The 17,404-nt window shown below is 46.2% G+C and overlaps 1 long non-coding RNA gene across 2 annotated transcripts in view; it reads right to left on the reverse strand.

The window, feature by feature from the left end:
* Positions 1-16,953, reverse strand: part of LOC107522873 (uncharacterized) — a 725,389-nt gene extending 708,436 nt beyond the window's left edge. The window contains exons 1-2 of one of the 2 annotated variants that reach the window (XR_009553586.1): positions 16,047-16,953; positions 15,760-15,814 (exon numbers count right to left, since the gene is read on the reverse strand). This is a non-coding gene — a long non-coding RNA (uncharacterized LOC107522873). The remainder of the gene's footprint in view (positions 1-15,759; positions 15,815-16,046) is intronic. The other variant, XR_009553585.1, reaches the window with a different exon arrangement.
* Positions 16,954-17,404: the final 451 nt, after the last annotated feature.

Raw genomic sequence — 17,404 nt, forward strand, 5'->3', positions numbered from 1 at the left:
TGAACCATTGGGGATTAAACCAATGCCCTGCAGGGAGGGTAGTGCTTAGTTATCAGTGGTTATGTAAATAGAATACAGGGTTAAGCAGGGGGGATTAAACCAATGAAGCAGAAGGGGTTTTAGAAGCAGAATTAGAAGCAGACCAACAATCCTGGGGGGAACAGAAGATGAAAGGAGAGAGAAAATGAGCACTGAATACGCACCCAGGTTCAGCTGTGACCTTCTGTGTCCCTGCTCCTCCCAGCAGGCTCCTATGTGCCAGTGGGCTCCTGGACAGCTCCTTCACGTTGTTGACAGCAAGAGCAGAGAGCGTCTCCTTCTCTCCACCAGTGCTGTGAGCAGCAAGGCCTTCCCTGCACAGGACATCATCAGCCTGTGATATCACTGAAAAGAAGTAATTTAAGAATTTAGGGGAGTCGGGCTGTAGCGCAGCGGGTTAAGCACACGTGGCGAAAAGCACAAGGACCAGCATAAGGATCCCAATTCGAACCCCGGCTCCCCACCTGCAGGGGAGTCGCTTCACAGGTGGTGAAGCAGGTCTGCAGGTGTCTGTCTTTCTCTCTCCCCTCTCTGTCTTCCCCTCCTCTCTCCGTTTCTCTCTGTCCTATCCAACAACGATGACAACAACAACAACTACAACAATAAAACAACAAGGGCAACAAAAGGGAATAAATAAATAAAATAAAATATTTTTAAAAAATTAAGAATTTAACACACTCAGAAGTTTTGTTCTACAATTTGCCTGTAAAGAAAAAAACACTATTTATGACACTAACCTATTTCTTTCTTCCTTTTTTTTTTTAAGTATAGGCAGATGAAGATTCAACACCCACTATCATTTCTGCATGAAATGGTAAGATCCATGTGACTGTTACCCCAGTGGGGGGTGTAGAAAGTGAAAGCTTCCTTTCTGACTTCTGGGAGACCTTTCTTTTTAAATTTTATTTTATTTATAAAAAGGAAACATTGACAAAACCATAGGATAAGAGGGGTACAACTCCACACAGTTCCCACCCCCAGAACTCTGTCTCCCATCCCCTCCCCTGACAGCTTTCCCATTCTCTATCCCTCTGGGAGCATGGACCCAGGGTCATTGTGGGATGCAGAAGGTGGAAGGTCTGGCTTCTGTCGTTGCTTCCCCGCTGAACATGGGCGTTGGTTGGTGGATCCATACCCCCAGCCTGTCTCTCTCTTTCCCTCGTGGGGCAGGGCTTTGGGGAAGCGGAGCTCCAGGACACATTGGTGGGGTCGTCTGTCCAGGGTAACCTATTTGGCATCATAGTAGCACCTGGAACCTGGTGGCTGAAAAGAGAGTTAACATATAAAGCTAAACAAATTGTTGATTAATCATGAACCTAATGTCAAAGGACATAAACTATGGTGATGTCGTGTATGATACAGCAAATCCCAACAAAGGGATATTTCAAAGTTAACCCAATTGCCAAATAATGTGATTATAGCAATAACTATCTATTGTCTTCTTAAACCCTAAGAAAGCAGGATCCTCCCGCTTCCTCTATAGAGCCAGTATTTCCCCCAGGCCTGGAACCCCTAGGGTGGGGCTCACTTTCCTGCATGCTTCTCTCAATTCATTCCAAATGGTATTGTGTCCGCCGATGCCAACCTAATCAAGGCAAGGAGTGCCAGCTCAGCATGCTTCATTCCGGGAGACCTTTCTAGGAAAAGAGTGACACACCTCAAACTCTGTGATGGAGAGCATGGCTTTCAGGCACGCTAGGTACAGGGATGAGGTTCTGGGGGGCCAGCAGTGGTGCACCCAGGTAAGCACTATAGTGATGTTATGATGTCTTAAGAGCAACCAGCAGCACAAAGGATCCAGGTTTGAGCCCCAGCTCCCCATATGCATGGGGGATGCTTCACAAGCAGAGAATCAGGTCTTTCTCTCTCCATTTCTATCTCTCTCCCCTCCTTTCTCAATTTCTCTCCATCGTATACAGTAAAATGGAAAAAAAAAAAAAAAAAAGGCTGCCAGAAGCAGTGGAGCTGTAGAACTAGTACTGAACCCAGAAATTACCCTGGAGGGAAAAAGAGGTTCTGGCCTAGAATAAATGCATCTTAAAAATTAATACTGAGAGGGTCAGGCAGTAGTGCCACGGGTTAAGCACATATGGCCCAAAGCCCAAGGAGTAAGGAACCCAGTTCGAGCCCCTGACTCCCCACCTGGGTGGGGCATCACTTCACAGGTGGTGAAGCAGGTCTGCAGGTGTCTTTCTTTCTCTCCCCCCTCTGTCTCCCCCCCCTCCATTTCTCTCTGTCCTATTCAGCAACAGTGATAACAATAATGAGCGCAACAAAAATGGAAAAAATGGCCTCCAGGAGCAGTGGATTTGTAGTGCAGGCACTGAGCCCCAGTGGTAACCCTGGAGGCAAAAAAAGAAGCTAATATTGACACTAGAAAGATCTACACTGACAAATATGGAATTATGGACGCAATGGTTGTTTAATTTCTTCCCTTCACTCTACTCTGTAAATGGTCACAGTTTTAAAGGAAGAATTTTGTGTTTTATCTAATGCTGTCTATTTGTCATTGCTTACATACTAAAAATTTAAATGAAATACAAGTGCTACAAAAACAGACTCACTAAATGAACTTCAGAGCAAGGGGCCAGGAAGTGTCACATCCAGTCACATATCATTATGAGCAAGGACCCAGGTTCAAGCCCCCACTCCCCCCGTAAGGAGGAAGCTTCATGAACAGTGAAGCAGGGCAGCAGGTGTGTCTCTTACTCCCTTCCTTCCATTCTCAATTCCTCTCTATTCTATCAAATAAAAGAAAGAAAGAAATGGCACCAAAGTAAGAAAGCAGAAGTATACTAGAGTTTGCAGTGAGTACCTCCCTAATACTCCCTCTCCACTTTTCCAAGCTTTGGGTCCATGATTGCTCAACAATTTGTTTGGCTTTGTATGTTAACTCTCTTTTCAGTCACCAGGTTCCAGGTGTCATCAGGATGCCGGCCAGACTTCCCTGGATTGAAGACACCACCAATGTGTCCTGGAGCTCAGCTTCCCCAGAGACCCATCCTACTAGGGAAAGAGAGAGGCAGACTGGGAGTATGGACCGACCAGTCAACGCCCATGTTCAGCGAGGAAGCAATTACAGAAGCCAGACCTTCTACCTTCTGAAACCCTCAATGACCCTGGGTCCATGCTCCCAGAGGGATAGAGAATGGGAAAGCTATCGGGGGAGGGGGTGGGATATGGAGATTGGGCGGTGGGAATTGTGTGGAGTTGTACCCCTCCTACCCTATGGTTTTGTTAATTAATCCTTTCTTTAGTAAAAAAAAAAATTAAAAAAAAAAAGAAAGAAAGAAATGGCTTCTGGCAACTAGGGATTAATTCATTGTGCAGGCTCCAAGACCCGCTGATTATCCTGAAGGCAGTCAAGAAAAATATTGTAGTACAAACATCTAGTCATCATGGGTTCAAAAATCTTAAAGATCTGAAAATTATGAAATTACATGAGAAACATTAAAGCATTATTCTATGTCAGGATAGAGGCTTTGCGTGGTAAGTGCAAGCTATGTAAATGCGCAAACATTCACATGTAAAGCAATTCTGCAGTATTTCTGTGTCCTGGATAGTCCCAAAAGTCTTTATGCAATAGTAATCAAGATCAAACAGGAACTTTTAACATTCTGACAAGACAAATTGGGCCTTGTTTTTGAGAAATTTATTCTCGAGTACACAGGGAACAAAGGTTTGTAATGATTAGGAAAGCATTATGGTAGCCTAGCTTGGTGCAGGAGTTGGGGACAAGGCGGAGGGGGGGCAAGGATAAAGATTTGAATCAATACACTAGGAGAACAGAGATGGGAGAAACAAAACAAGGATAGGAGCATCATCTCTCTGAATCCCTGCAGCTGGCAGGGTGGTTAGTGTGAGAATATACTGTGTCTCTGAATACTTGCACGACTTTGAAGGCACAGCTCTGGGTAACTGTGCAATCACTTGGGAGTTTGCAGAAGCACTCACATACTCTTATCCACCACCACCACCCTCCAAAAAATTACCCAAGAGCTTGAGAAAGCAAATCTTGACCTTGTGTCTCCTATGCTCCCAGCTCTGACACAGAACCTGCCTTACAGTAGATACACCATCGACATTACTGATCTGTAATGGATAAGAACACCCTGTCCCACATACGCAGGCTTTCCTGGGATTTTCTAACGTCTTCTCTCTTGGACATAAGTTCATTTTCATGTCATTTTTTTCTGTCTGATTAAATAAGATTCAGCACTTGCTTTAATGTACATTGAACCAAGCCCTCAGACATCTTACAGCTTACAACATTGAAACTGGAACAACTGCTAGGGGTGGTGAAGATACGTATTTCCCCAAAGAACCTATTAGTGACTGAGAATCCAATACTGGTCAGGAACTTTGGCTAAATGTTCACTGGTTCCTTCCTGTGTATGCTTCACAAAGACCAATTGCCTTTCTAGTACGGAGGAAATAATCAATAGCTGTCTCCTTCCCTGACTAGCTGGATCCATGAAAGTTCACAGCAGTGGAGTTTGACAGAGCATTTCTCCTTGTCTGACTTAAAAGTTATTGAATTTGATTTCTACCTTGAGACACACTATTATAAATGCTTTGGTTGCTAAGGCAGTTGCTAAAAAGAAAAAAGAAAAAAAAAAGAAAGAAGAGAAAAAACAACCAAATTCTGGTATGAAGAAGTGAGACATGCAAGCCCAGACCAGAAAGATCCTGACCCTGTAGTGACAGCAGAATGAGTGTGAGGAGTGGGAGAGGAGCAGGAGGGGGATTGTTGAGGTCAGAAGAGGCAGGAAGTGCCTAGGGGAAGGAACACAGACACTGCTACACCTGGCCGTAACACACCTGTGTGCCTGGGGAAGGAAGTTGTTGCACAGGAAATGGGAGTGGTAACAGGTGTGGGTGGAAACAACAATCTCAAAAAATGAACATTCCCTCAGGTTAGTGACCCCCCCATATATATTTGCCTTCTGAGAGTCTCCAGACTGTTCTCCACAGGGACTGGACTCATTGAAGTTCCCACCAGCAGTGCAGGAGGGTTCCTTGGTCCCCACAACCTCTCCAGCATTTGCTGCTGTTCCCTTTTCTGATGTGTGACATTCTCACAGGAGTGAAGTGGTATCTCGTTGTTGTCTTTATTTGATTTCTCTGATAGTGACTTGGAATATATATATATATATATATATATATATATATATATATATATATATATATATATATATATTAATCTTTTGGGTCTCTTAGTTGGTGAATATTCTGTCCCTATCCTCTCCTCACTTTTGGATGAGGTTGTTTTTCTTTTTGTTGCTAAGTTTGCTGAGCTCTTTATATATTTTGGTTATGAAGCTTTTCTCTAATATATGACATAAGGTCATTCTCCCACTCTGCCAAGAGTCTCTGTATTTGGGTGGCCATTTCTTTTGCCATATAAAAAGATTTTCAATTTGATGTAATCTCACTGGTTTATTTTTATTTCTGTTTTCTTTGTAAATGGACTTAAATCACTGAAGGTGCCTTTAACATTTCAATTGAAAAGAGTTGTGCCAATGTTTTCCTCTAAATAACTGATGGCTTCTGGCTTAACCTCCAAAGCCTTGATCCCTTTAGAATTTGCTTTTGTGTGTGGTAAGATGAAATGGTTCAGTCTCCTACTTCCGCATGTCTCAACCTGATTTCCCAGCACTGTTTCTTGAAGAGACTTTCTTTACTCCACTGAATATTTTGGGCCCTCTTGCATAGCCAGCATCATGCTCCTTGGCTATTAATTCCCACTCAGATCAGGTACAGACTGAGCTACCCACTTTCACCATTACTGTTCAGCATAGTGTTGGAAGTCCTAGCCTTAGCAATTAGGACGGAAAAGGGGGTTAAGGGCACACAGACTGAAAGAGAAGAAGTGAATTTAAAGAAGATATGGTTGTATACATCGAAAAGCTTGAAGAACCTAGCAGGCAGCTCCAGCAAATGATGAAGGAATAAAATGAGCCAGCAAAAACCAGCGGCATTCCTCTGTGCAAACGCAGTATAACTTAAAGGTTCTCACATCAAGAACCCCCCTTCCTCCAGCTCATCGATGGAGTCCAGAAATTAAGTTTATCCTGCTGAACTCAAAATGCCATCTTAGATGACATTCTGTATTCTGGTAAAGTAAACATGCGTGTCATCTCACAGACGCAAAGTGTGAATCTGTCTGTGTTATGGGTTCCCTTTGGTGTCACATGGGGCATTCCAGAAACAAAGCAAATTCTTGGTCTTTAAGCAGATCAGTGATGAGTCCACTAGTGTAGCGGAGTTTCCAGTGAGACTCATATTTTCTATGTGTGTTTATCCCCACGCCCTGCTCTCTGCAAAACTTCTTCCTGAACAGCCTAATACTCTCACTGGAATCTAGGTGAGAAGTTTCTTCTCCTTCCCCTTCCCCTTCCCCTTCCCCTTCCCCTTCCCCTTCCCCTTCCCCTTCCCCTTCCCCTTCCCCTCCTCCTCCTCCTCCTTCTTCTCTTTCTAGTAGTGATTTAATAGTGATCAACAATATTGTAGGACAAGAGGGGCACAATTCCACATAGCTCTCACCACCAGAGTTCGGCATCCCATCCCCTCCACTGGAAGCTTCCCTGTTCTTTATCCCTCTGGGAGTCTGGACCAAAATTCTCTATGGGGAGCAGAAGGTGGGAGTTCTGGCTTCTGTAACTGCTTCTCCACTGGACATGGGTGTTGGCAGGTGGATCCACACCCCCAGCCTGTGTCTGTCTGTCACTAGTGGGGCAGGGCTCTGGGGAGGGGAGGTGCTAGGATACATGGGTGAGGGCGTCTGCCTAGGATGGCGCCATGGTAGCATCTGCAATTTGGAGGCTGAAAGGCAGTAAGATATAAAGCAGGACAAAATGTTTAACAATCAGGAACCCAAAGGTAGGAATCGTGCAGATGAAATTTAGGGTCTTCAGGGGCTGGGTGGTGGCGCACCTGGTTGAGTGCACATGTTACAGTGTGCAAGGACCCAGGTTCGAGCCCCCAGTCCCCACCTGCAGGGGGAAAGTTTCACAAGTGGTGAAGCAGGGCTGCAGGTGTCTCTCTGTCTCTCACCCTCTCTATCCCTCCCTTCCCTCTTAATTTCTGACTGTCTCTATCCAATAAATAAATATAATAAAAATTTTTTTAAAAAAGAAATCTAGGAAGTCTATTACGGTGTATTCCAAGGGGCCCATGACCTTGGTATTTTTTTGCCTGAGCCTGACAACTAACATGCAGGCTGGCTGAAAGTATGGTCTGGGGAGATGATGTCAGAGTTGAGAATAGGACTAGAAAGCTGGGTTAGGGCAGAGAGCAGCTCCCAGATGTGAAGAAAGACTATAAATATCATTAGCTGTAAACCAGGGCCCATCTCCATTCACAGATGTGAGGATTTAGAACACCAAGATGAAACCCACTCTCCAGTGGGTTAGTTCAGTGGTCATCTTACTGCCTCCCTATCCCATCCTTGACTCTGAAAACATTCATTCTCTGAAAATCAGAATGGTCTGTGTAACATGCAAAACAGTAAAACAATGTCAAAGTCCCAGCTGCTACGCCTTCCACACCTAGTTTGCTATATAAATCACCCACAATGCCTTAGGCCACGAGGCTTTCTACCACCTAGACAACATTCCCAATCTATCACCTGTCTGTATCTATTTTTTAACAAGAATTAATCAATGGATTGATCTTTGTATAGTAACTATGAAGGTTTCAAGCTATCTCCTAGCAGTAAAAAAAGGGGGGAGGGGATTCTGTCAACTCCCGGGCGAGATTAGAGATGAAATCTAAGTAAGAGTTTCTTTAGAAGCGAAAGGAAATTTGCTGGGAAGTAAAAGCTTGTGTGACCTGCCGCCAATTCCTGGCACCCTTCCTGGACCCAAGGGCCAGCCCTTCCCTGGGGCCCCCTCGGCTCTCTGCACCAAATTCCTCTCACAGCCCTGGGGTGGGGGTAGCCATTGTCTTTACAGAATCCTGCATCCAGGCTCAGAGAGGGTGGGTTCGGGGCCCCTCTTCACCCTCCTCTCCTGGGAAATGTGCCCCATCAGCCCCAGGCCATCAGGGAGGAGTTGGTCTCAGACTCTCAGGCTGGTCAATGGATCCCAACTCTTATGAAAGCATCCTGGCCTTTGTCTCTGTGGGTATCAGTGCACTAGATAAGGGATCGACCACCTACTGGTGATCTCCCTGCAGGATTTCAATGCCATGACATTCCCAGATCTGCCCTTACCTTAATAAAAAAAAAAAAAAAATCAATGGAGTACTACTCAACTGTGAAGAATGATGAAGTCACCTTCTTCACATCTTGGATGGAGCTTTAAGGAATCCTGTGAAGTGAGATCAGCCAGAAAGAGAAGGATGAGGATGGGATGGTCTCACTCACGGACAGAAGTGGAGACATCAGAACAGAAGGGGAAGCACAGAGCAGGACTTGGACTGGGTTTGGTGTCTTGCACCAAAGTAAAGGATTCAGTTGGGAGGTGGGGCTTTCAGATCCTGGAACATGATGGTGGAGGAGAATCCAGGCTGGGAAGGGGGAGTATTTTGCAGAAAAGTGAAAAATATTACATTTGTACTAACAACTGTACTTACTGTAAACCATTAATCCCCAACAGAAAGTAATAATAATACAACTATTACATTGAAAGAATATGAGTATACCCTCTTCCTCTCTCAAATTCACCCAGAAGTTTCCCCCTGATTACACGAAAAGTCAGCCCACTTCAACTCTCATTGTGTCCATCTGACATATTTCCATGATGTCCATTCTAATTTAAAGAAGCATTCTTTTTTACCCAGTTCAAATCATAAACAACATCTGTATTCATTGTAGGCATCAGAACCTGCAGTTGTCAAAACACCGGCATTTTGAACACACAATCATAGGCTTCTCTCTGGTCTCCAGAGCGGGATCAAGGTTCTCCTCCAGCTACTGAATCAACCAGATGTTTAGAGAGAAAAGCGACGGTGAGATCCAGGACCAAATCACCACCAACAAAGCCCTGGGCTGCTCTGCACGAGGTTTAGACCAGAAGACTCACGCGCAAAGGGTCTCAGTGAACATGTGCTCAAGCTTCCTCCTGCAGTGGGATGTCTGACCCAAGAAGCAAAGCCAAAGGGATTCACTGAGCTCAAGACAGATGGTGGCTCTGTCCCGCTGAGCCCCGCTACTCACTGGTCTGTGCCGGGCTGCCTGGGGGAGCCGGCAACGTGGCTTCTGCTGCTCTAGGTCTGAAGTGAGCCCAGAGACGCGGAGGAGGCCTGCGCTGCTGATGGCTTCCCAGGTGAGGCTGAAGACGGCCGGTTGCGGGTCACACTGAGCTGGGGAGGACTTGGACGCAGCCCCAGGAATTCAGTCATTCTGACGGGAAGCTCTAACAGGTGGATTGCAGCTTTAATAAAAAATAAATAAATAAAATGAAATAAAGAAGGCCTCCCAGACCATTGTCTAAATCTAAAGACAGAGCGATCTCCATACTTTCGATAACTTAGCTAAAGAGAACACAACAGCAGCAGTGGGGCACAGCTCCACACTACTGGAGACTCATTCTGGTGAGCGCTGCCATCAGCACACCTGGAAATGCACACAGAGTTGTAGAGGTAGGGCTAGTATAAGGCTACAATATTCACTGCTTTAATTTACCCAGCAGACTTGTATACCTGCGGCACTGCTAGGACCAGGTTCCGTCTCTGGTATTATCAGAAGCCAGAGCTGAGCAGTCATCTAGAAAGAGAGAGGGAGAGAGACTGATTCAGTCTGAAAATACCATCAAGTGGGAAACGAGAAAGTGCTTGAAGATAATCCTCCAGAAATTTCCGGAATATTTCTGTGGGTGGAAGAGACATATATGAATTCATTTAGAGAGATAATCATTCCCTGAGCGCTATGTCACTCCACCCTGAAGCGCAGGTGTGAAAACAGTGTGTGCGTGAGCATTGCACTGCCAAGGTCCAAAGTCGGCTGATGACGCTTCTTTGCCACGTGCTGAGTTCTCTCTGCCGTGCTAAGCTCGATTCAAGGTGAATTAGACGATCGTATGTCATACCCTTGAGAATATGATAATCTGAGATCGAAAAGTGTGCAACTGCTGTCTCGTCTGTCCGAAGAAACAGGTGACATTCTCTGTGGCAGAGCATATCTTTGACAGTTCACAGGAATCACGAGCCAGAAAGCACAACTGAAAGGCCCCATGAAGACACCAGTGAGGACACTGTGTTCCTTTTCCTTCTCACTCAGAGAATCACTCTCCCGTTCATCTCCATCATTAATGCTGACTAGCAAAATTGGAATTCCGAGTGGCCTACTTGATAAGCTACAAAGAACATTTTAAGGAGGAGGAGGAGAAGCATGTTGGCATTTAGCATCTGCAGTGACCCTGTAAAACACATCTGGATGCCATCACCTGCCCCTCTTATAAAGATTAACTTGGGCCGGGGCCAGGTGGGGCACACCTGGTTCAGCACACACATCACAGTGTGGGAACCTGGGTTCAAGGCCCTGGTCCCCACCGCAGAGGGACGCTTACAGGCAGCAAAGCAGGTTTGCAGGTGTCTCTTTGTTCCTCTCCCTCCCTGTTTCCCTCTAAATTTTCTGTCCTATCAAATCAAATAAATAAAGTTTAAAAATAATATATATATATAAATTAGTTTTTTTAAAGTCTTTAATAAAAGGAGTAACTCGGTGAAAAAATCAGGGCATGTGTGTAACCAACAGCCGCAGCTCAAACACTGACAAACTGGCAGCAGCTCCCTAAGGCCAACCTGGAGAAGAGTGGGTGAAGGTGCTGCCTTCTTGCTGGAATGTTTCCACATCTTTCCTGAGGCAGGAAGGGTGCTTAGTGAGGAAGCAAAGACCGGAGGGTGTTGGGAATACATGGCCCTTAAGCAAAAGGACTTATGGGTATGCACACAGTTAGCATGTGACAACATCCTGACCTCTAGCAAAGGCCGTAAGCTCAAGGGACTGTGGGTATAGGAGCTTACTTAAGCAAGCCACTGGTGATTTTTTTTTTCTTTATTTCTTTTCTGTACCTGCTTCAACTGTTTATGTCCCTGTGTGATCTTCTCCTTGGACCCGTGCAATGCTGATTCTCCCAGGACCCTCACAGCAGCTGAGCGTGGGGGAACTGAGTTAGGACTCGGGCTCCTGCCGGATGTCCGATGACCTTTCTCTCCTGACTTTCTTTCCCACCTGGTTTCTATGTACGTAGTAAACCTGCCGTTCTGATAAACCCCAAGCAAAGGCCCCTAGGAGATTTTTTTTTTAATTCTTTCAATATCAGGGGGCTTATAAAAGAGAATATTTTATGTTGATTTTTTTTATTATTGAATAGAGACAGAGAAATTGAGAGAGGAAAAAAGATAGATAGAGAGATAGACACCTGCAGCCCTACGTCAGCACTTGTGAAGTGGGGACTGGGGACTTGAACCCGGGTCTTTGTGGACTGTAGAGTAACACCACCCGGCTCCCTCGAAGAGATTATTCAAAGCAGTGATAATTATTCCTCATTGTGCAACACACCATTATTTCCAAACTTAGTCACTCTTACTGGTGTCTGAGTTGAGTTTACTTTACAAAAGGAAACACCGTGGTTTTCTCTAGAAGCATTTATTTGAAACAGTTTGTAGAGAGGATTATATGGTGGATATTTTTTCTTTATATTCCAGTGTTTATCTTCTCCCTGGAAACTGCCACTTAGAACAGGTAGGAGAATTATTCATCAGAAATGGAAAACAGAATCTCTTAAGGACAAAAATAATCGAGTGGGTCTCATTTCTGTAAGGCTGTTTCTCTTATCTTGCCATGTCCAGCCAGTGTAGTGATTATGACCCAATTAAGCCCCTTGGAGGTCCCCACGGACTCTCTTTAAAAAAAAGAAAAAGAAAAAAGGGGTCTGAGTGGTAGCACAGCGGGTCAAGTGCACATGGCGTGAAACACAAGAACGGGCATAAGGATCCCAGTTCCAGTCCTCGGCTCCCCACCTGCAGGGGTGGTGATTGCTTCACAGGCAGTGAAGCAGGTCTGCAGGTGTCTGTCTTTCTCTCCCCCTCTCTGTCTTCCCCTCCTCTCTCCATTTCTCTCTGTCCTATCCAACAACACCAGCAATGACAACAATAACAATAACTACAACAACAAGGGTAACAATAAAGGCAACAAAATGGGAAAAAAATGGCTTCCGGGAGCAGTGGATTCATAGTGCAGGCACCAAGCCCCAGCAATAACCCTGGAGGCAAAAAAAAAAAGAAAGAAAGAAAGGAAGGAAGGAAGAGAGAGAGAGAGAGAGAGAGAGAGAGAAAGGAAGAAAGTAAAACTTGGACTAGTCAGAAGTATTACACCAAAACAAAGGACTCCAGGAAGGAGGGCAGGGAGAGGGGTGGGGGAAGGGCAGCTTCCAGGGGTGGGATGAGAACTTCTCCCCTGTGCCAATAACAGCACTGACAGCCACCAAGCTCCCAACTGGAACATAAAGGCTTAAGGGTGAACATTTTAGTTCAGCGACTGTGTGTTTTACAGGAGCGTTTACTCGGTGGAGAGGGCCCAGGATGTGCAGTTCTACAGATGAGACTCTTACACGCCTGCCTCCTCTCCTACCACTGGGTCGCCTGCTCAGATGCCAGATTATTTTTATCTGTCTGATTGTTTACTCTCTCTTTTTAAATTATATATATTTTTATTTATTGGATACAGACAGAGAGAAATCCAGTTGGGGAGGGAGGATAGAGAGGGAGAGAGACAGAGAGACACCTGCAGCCCTGCTTCACCACTCGTGAAGTTTTCTCCCTGCAGGTGGGGACCAGGGCCTTGAACTTGGGTCCTCATGCGCTAACATGTGTGCTTAACCGGGTGCTCCACTGCCTGGCTCCCAGTACTATATTCTGTATATTAAAAGACTGTATGATCATAGTCTAATATCACTGGGACAGTACCTCACATTCACGTGTCTTTCTGTGAGCCTGGTCGGTTCACCATTAGTCTGAATGACCCTCACCACCATTCCCACTGGAAGACAGGCACAGAACACCGCTGAGCCCCTTCGTACCTGCATTTCCCAACCTCCTCCCTTTCGGGCCATGGCACCTGTGTAGACTGGGGTGGGAGACTCTAACCTCAGGCTGAAACTGAGCAAAGTGACAGTGCGATTCACTTTCTAGAAATTAAAGTCGCTGCTTCGTCTGACCCTCAAGCTCTTCCTGACTCTCCGACCCATGATGACCAGCCGGTCCTCAGGTGTTCATGGTTTTCCGGGTCAGAAAGGGACGCTGGTGGTTGTGAGTGTAAGGCTCCAATACCTCTCAAATGCTCATGGGCCATTTCTCCATTATTATGATTATGACTGTCATCGTTATCTGTTGGGATATGAGTGTAACTAGCACACCGCTAACAGCAGCCTGAGGAGCACAGGAGGTAACCAGCTTTCCCCCAGCAGGTAGGGACCAGAGGCTAGAACTCTGGTCCTTGCATATTGTACCAGATAAACTCAACCAAGCTCACCACCACCCAACAAACCCACCCACCTTTTGTTGTTTGTTGGTTTTACCAGAGTACTGATCAGCTATGGCCCAAGGTTCCAGGAGATTGAACCTAGGGCTTCAGAGCCTCAGGCATGAGAGTCTCTTCTCCTTCTTCTAGCGTTTGCCCTTCTTCCGTAGCCAGTCAACAGCGTCAGGTTGAGCCTGATGTAAAGTTTGGAGACCTCCTTTGAATCTGGAGAGGTGGCAGTCGTTGACTATGTGGGTCATAGTCTGTCTGGAGCCGCAGGGGCAGTTCGGGTCGTCTCTGGCTCCCCAGCGATGGAACATAGCAGCGCAACGGCCATGGCCTGTTCGATAGCGACTGAGGAGGGCCCAATCATAACGTGCTAGGTCAAAGCCGGGTTGACGCTTGCAGGGGTCTGTGATGAGGTGTTTGTTCTTGACCTCAGCTGACTGCCAACTCTGTTTCCAAGAGTCTGGAACAGAGAAGTTCAGTGTAGGCGTAGGGGACCAGATTGGGTGACGAGACGTCAAGCGTTGGACAGGGTGGGTGAAGACATCCGCGTATATTGGCAGGTCCGGTTGAGCGTAGACGTGGGAAATGAACTTAGATGATGCTGCATCCCGACGACTATCTGGCGGGGCAATGTTGCTAAGAACTGGCAGCCATGGAACCGGGGTGGAACGGATGGTTCCAGAAATGATCCTCATGGAGGAATATAATTTGGAATCGACCAAGTGGACATGGGGGCTACGGAACCATCCTGGGGCACAGTATTCTGCAGTGGAATAGCATAATACCAGAGAGGATGATCGTAGTGTGGAAGCGCTCGCGCCCCATGAGGAGCTGGCCAGTCTAGCAATGATGTGATTCCTCGCGCCCACCTTTGCTGCAGAGTCTCTTAGCATAGCCATTATGCTCTCTTCCCTCCCCCCTACAGACTCACTCATGTCTTCACTCTGATTTCCACAGGCCAGGACCTCTTGGTCCTCTCCAGCCTACATAGGCCACTAGGCTCCCCCAGGCCCTGTCAATCTGTCCCTAACATGGGCCCATCTCATTTCTGTGACTCACTGGTACTCATGCACTGGAGAATTTGGACGGCATTTCTCAGCACCAGAATCCCATGAAAGGCACATCACATCCAAAGTAAATTAGACATCCACGTGAGGCGATGTTGGGAGAATGGACAGCAGAAGCAGCAAGTCCACAGTTGGGCTTGCTTACTCCCATTCTTTTTTGTTGTTGTTGTTATTTTTTATTATTATTTTTATTTATAAAAAGGAAACACTGACAAGACCATAGGATAAGAGGGGCACAACTCCACACAATTCCCACCACCAGAACTCCGTATCCCATCCCCTCCCCTGATAGCTTTCCTATTCTTTATCCCTCTGGGAGCATGGACCCAGGGTCACTGTGGGAGCAGAAGGTGGAAGGTCTGGCTTCTGTCATTGCTTCCCCGCTGAACATGGGTGTTGGCAGGTGGATCCATACTCCCAGCCTGCCTCTCTCTGTCCCTAGTGGGGCAGGGCTCTGGGGAAGCGGAGCTCCAGGACACATTGGTGGGGTCATCTGTCCAGGGAAGTTTGGTCGTCATCATGGAACCTGGTGGCTGAAAAGGGAGTTAACATACAAAGCCAAAAAAATTGTTGACCAATCATGGACCTAAAGGCTGGAACAGTGCAGATGAAGAGTTGGGGGGTCCTCCATTTTGTAGACAGCTAGTAGGCCTATTTTAGTTGTATTCCAGAGGGCCTGTGGCTATAATAGGTTTCTTTTTCTTTTTTCCCCTGAGCCTGAAACCTGATATGCAGGTGGATCCATGTCATTGTCTGGGGAGATGATGCCATGGCTGGAAAAGGACCAGAAAGCTGGATCAGGGAAGAGAGTAGCTCCCTAATATGGGAAAGGGACATCAATATTGTTGACTGTAACCCCATCGATTTTCTTAGGAAGCACAAAGTGCTTATCAGGATCTGCCCTGTGGAATGCAGGGTAGCATTCCCTCATACACAGGAGATAACAATCCTCGGGCAGGCCATCTCAGAAGAGTTCAGAAACACAAGTTCTTGAAGACAAAACAATTGGTTTCTTCAGGCTGAGCCAGCACCCAGCATTCCCCTGGTATCATCTCTGAATCTTATTCGGATCAAACCTCAGAGTCAGGAGACGCTCCCCCCTCCCCCCGCCATGCTGGGAGGGTAGAAGCTGCCTACTCCCTCTGCCGGGGGGACCAAGTTTCTGTCAGGTCAGATCACTCACCTTCTGCAGAGGATGAACATCAGGAAGCTTGGGGCGTATTTCTAGATGGCACTGAAATTTTCATCATAAGAAAAGGGAGGGTTTTTCTCTTCTTTTGGCAAAGTCTATTACAGTGCTCAGTGCTATGATTAGAGAGATGGCGGCTTGAATCTCCTGATTATAAAAGGAGGGGAGGCGGCCTATGGCCATAATCACTACTTAGCTTCTCTAGTTAAACAGGAAACTCAGAAACGTTCTCATTTCGGCTGTTGGCATCAGACAGGAAACCTTTGATCTTACATACCTGCATCAGACTTCTGAGTGCATCAGGGTATGTTCATCACAAGGCATGAAACAGAGAGGAGGACTCCAGAGACGCAGAGGCATGAGCGGGAACCTTAAAGGTAACTTTATATTTCATATCCAGGATGGAGCTCGGTTAATAATTTAATTTCTGTGTTTCCATCAATGTCTCATGGACTATTCTTCCCCCTGCATGAGACCTAGGGGACAAGGTTTAATCTCCTGAGGGACCCTTCTGTATAATGTAATCACTTCTGTTTAGAAATAATAGCTTCCGGGAGTCGGGCTGTAGCACACCGGGTTAAGCGCAGGTGGCACAAAGCACAAGGACCTACACAAGGATCCCGGTTCGAGCCCCCGGCTCCCCACCTGCAGGGGAGTCGCTTCCCAGGCGGTGAAGCAGGTCTGCAGGTGTCTGTCTTTCTCTCCCCCTCTCTGTCTTCCCCTCCTCTCTCCATTTCTCTCTGTCCTGTCCAACAACAATAATAACTACAACAATAAAACAACAAGGGCAACAAAAGGGAAAATAAATAAATAAATATTAAAAAATTAAAAAATAAAGAAACAATAGCTTCCATTCTTGTCCTTCAAGCTTGCTTTCAAATTTGGATAATGTGTTTGAGTCCTGACGCTTACAAACAAACATAAAATACAGGGAGATCATTAAAGGTAGTAGGTAAGAAGAAATCATTGGGGAGGGTGGCACACTCAGTTAAGCACAAATAGTACTAAGTGCAAGGACCTGTGCAAGGATCCAGGTTCAAGCCCCCCCTCCCCACCTGCAGGGGTGATGCTTCACAGGTGTCCCTCTTACTCTCTCCCTCTCCTTCTCCCTTTCCTCTCTCAATTTCTCTCTGTCCCAACTAATTCAATGGGGGAAATGGCCACCAGGAGCAGTGGATTAGTAGCAGTGGTACCAAGCCCCAGCAATAACCCTGTGGGCAAAAGATTTTTTTTAAATGGAAAAACTCCAGAGAATGCAGATGTCCTGCCGAGTTCTTCTTCATTAGGCAGGGAAGTCTATAACGTTTTAATTACACATATCACGGCTTCCCATGTATCAATCGCCTTGTAGCAATTCTGCCCTAAGGAGACACCGTGGCTGGCAGGAAGCAGAACCGGGAGTAGAGCAATGAGTCTCCGTCATCAGACAAATGAGTTTCCAGGCTGACCTGTGAACTCCATCTCCCTGAAACACCTTGTCAGTGACTGACTGAAACACATCCAAGTGGCAAGAATGTGCCCACAGCCAGTGTGAGGGCCCAAACCCAGGCTTTCACATCTCCCTGGATCCAGCCCAAGAACTGAAACTGAAAGAATGTCAGAGAATAGCTACATAAATTAAGTAGTGATCATTTT

Source organism: Erinaceus europaeus, chromosome 13 (assembly GCF_950295315.1).
Source record: "Erinaceus europaeus chromosome 13, mEriEur2.1, whole genome shotgun sequence".
NCBI classification, from domain to species: Eukaryota; Metazoa; Chordata; class Mammalia; order Eulipotyphla; family Erinaceidae; genus Erinaceus; species Erinaceus europaeus.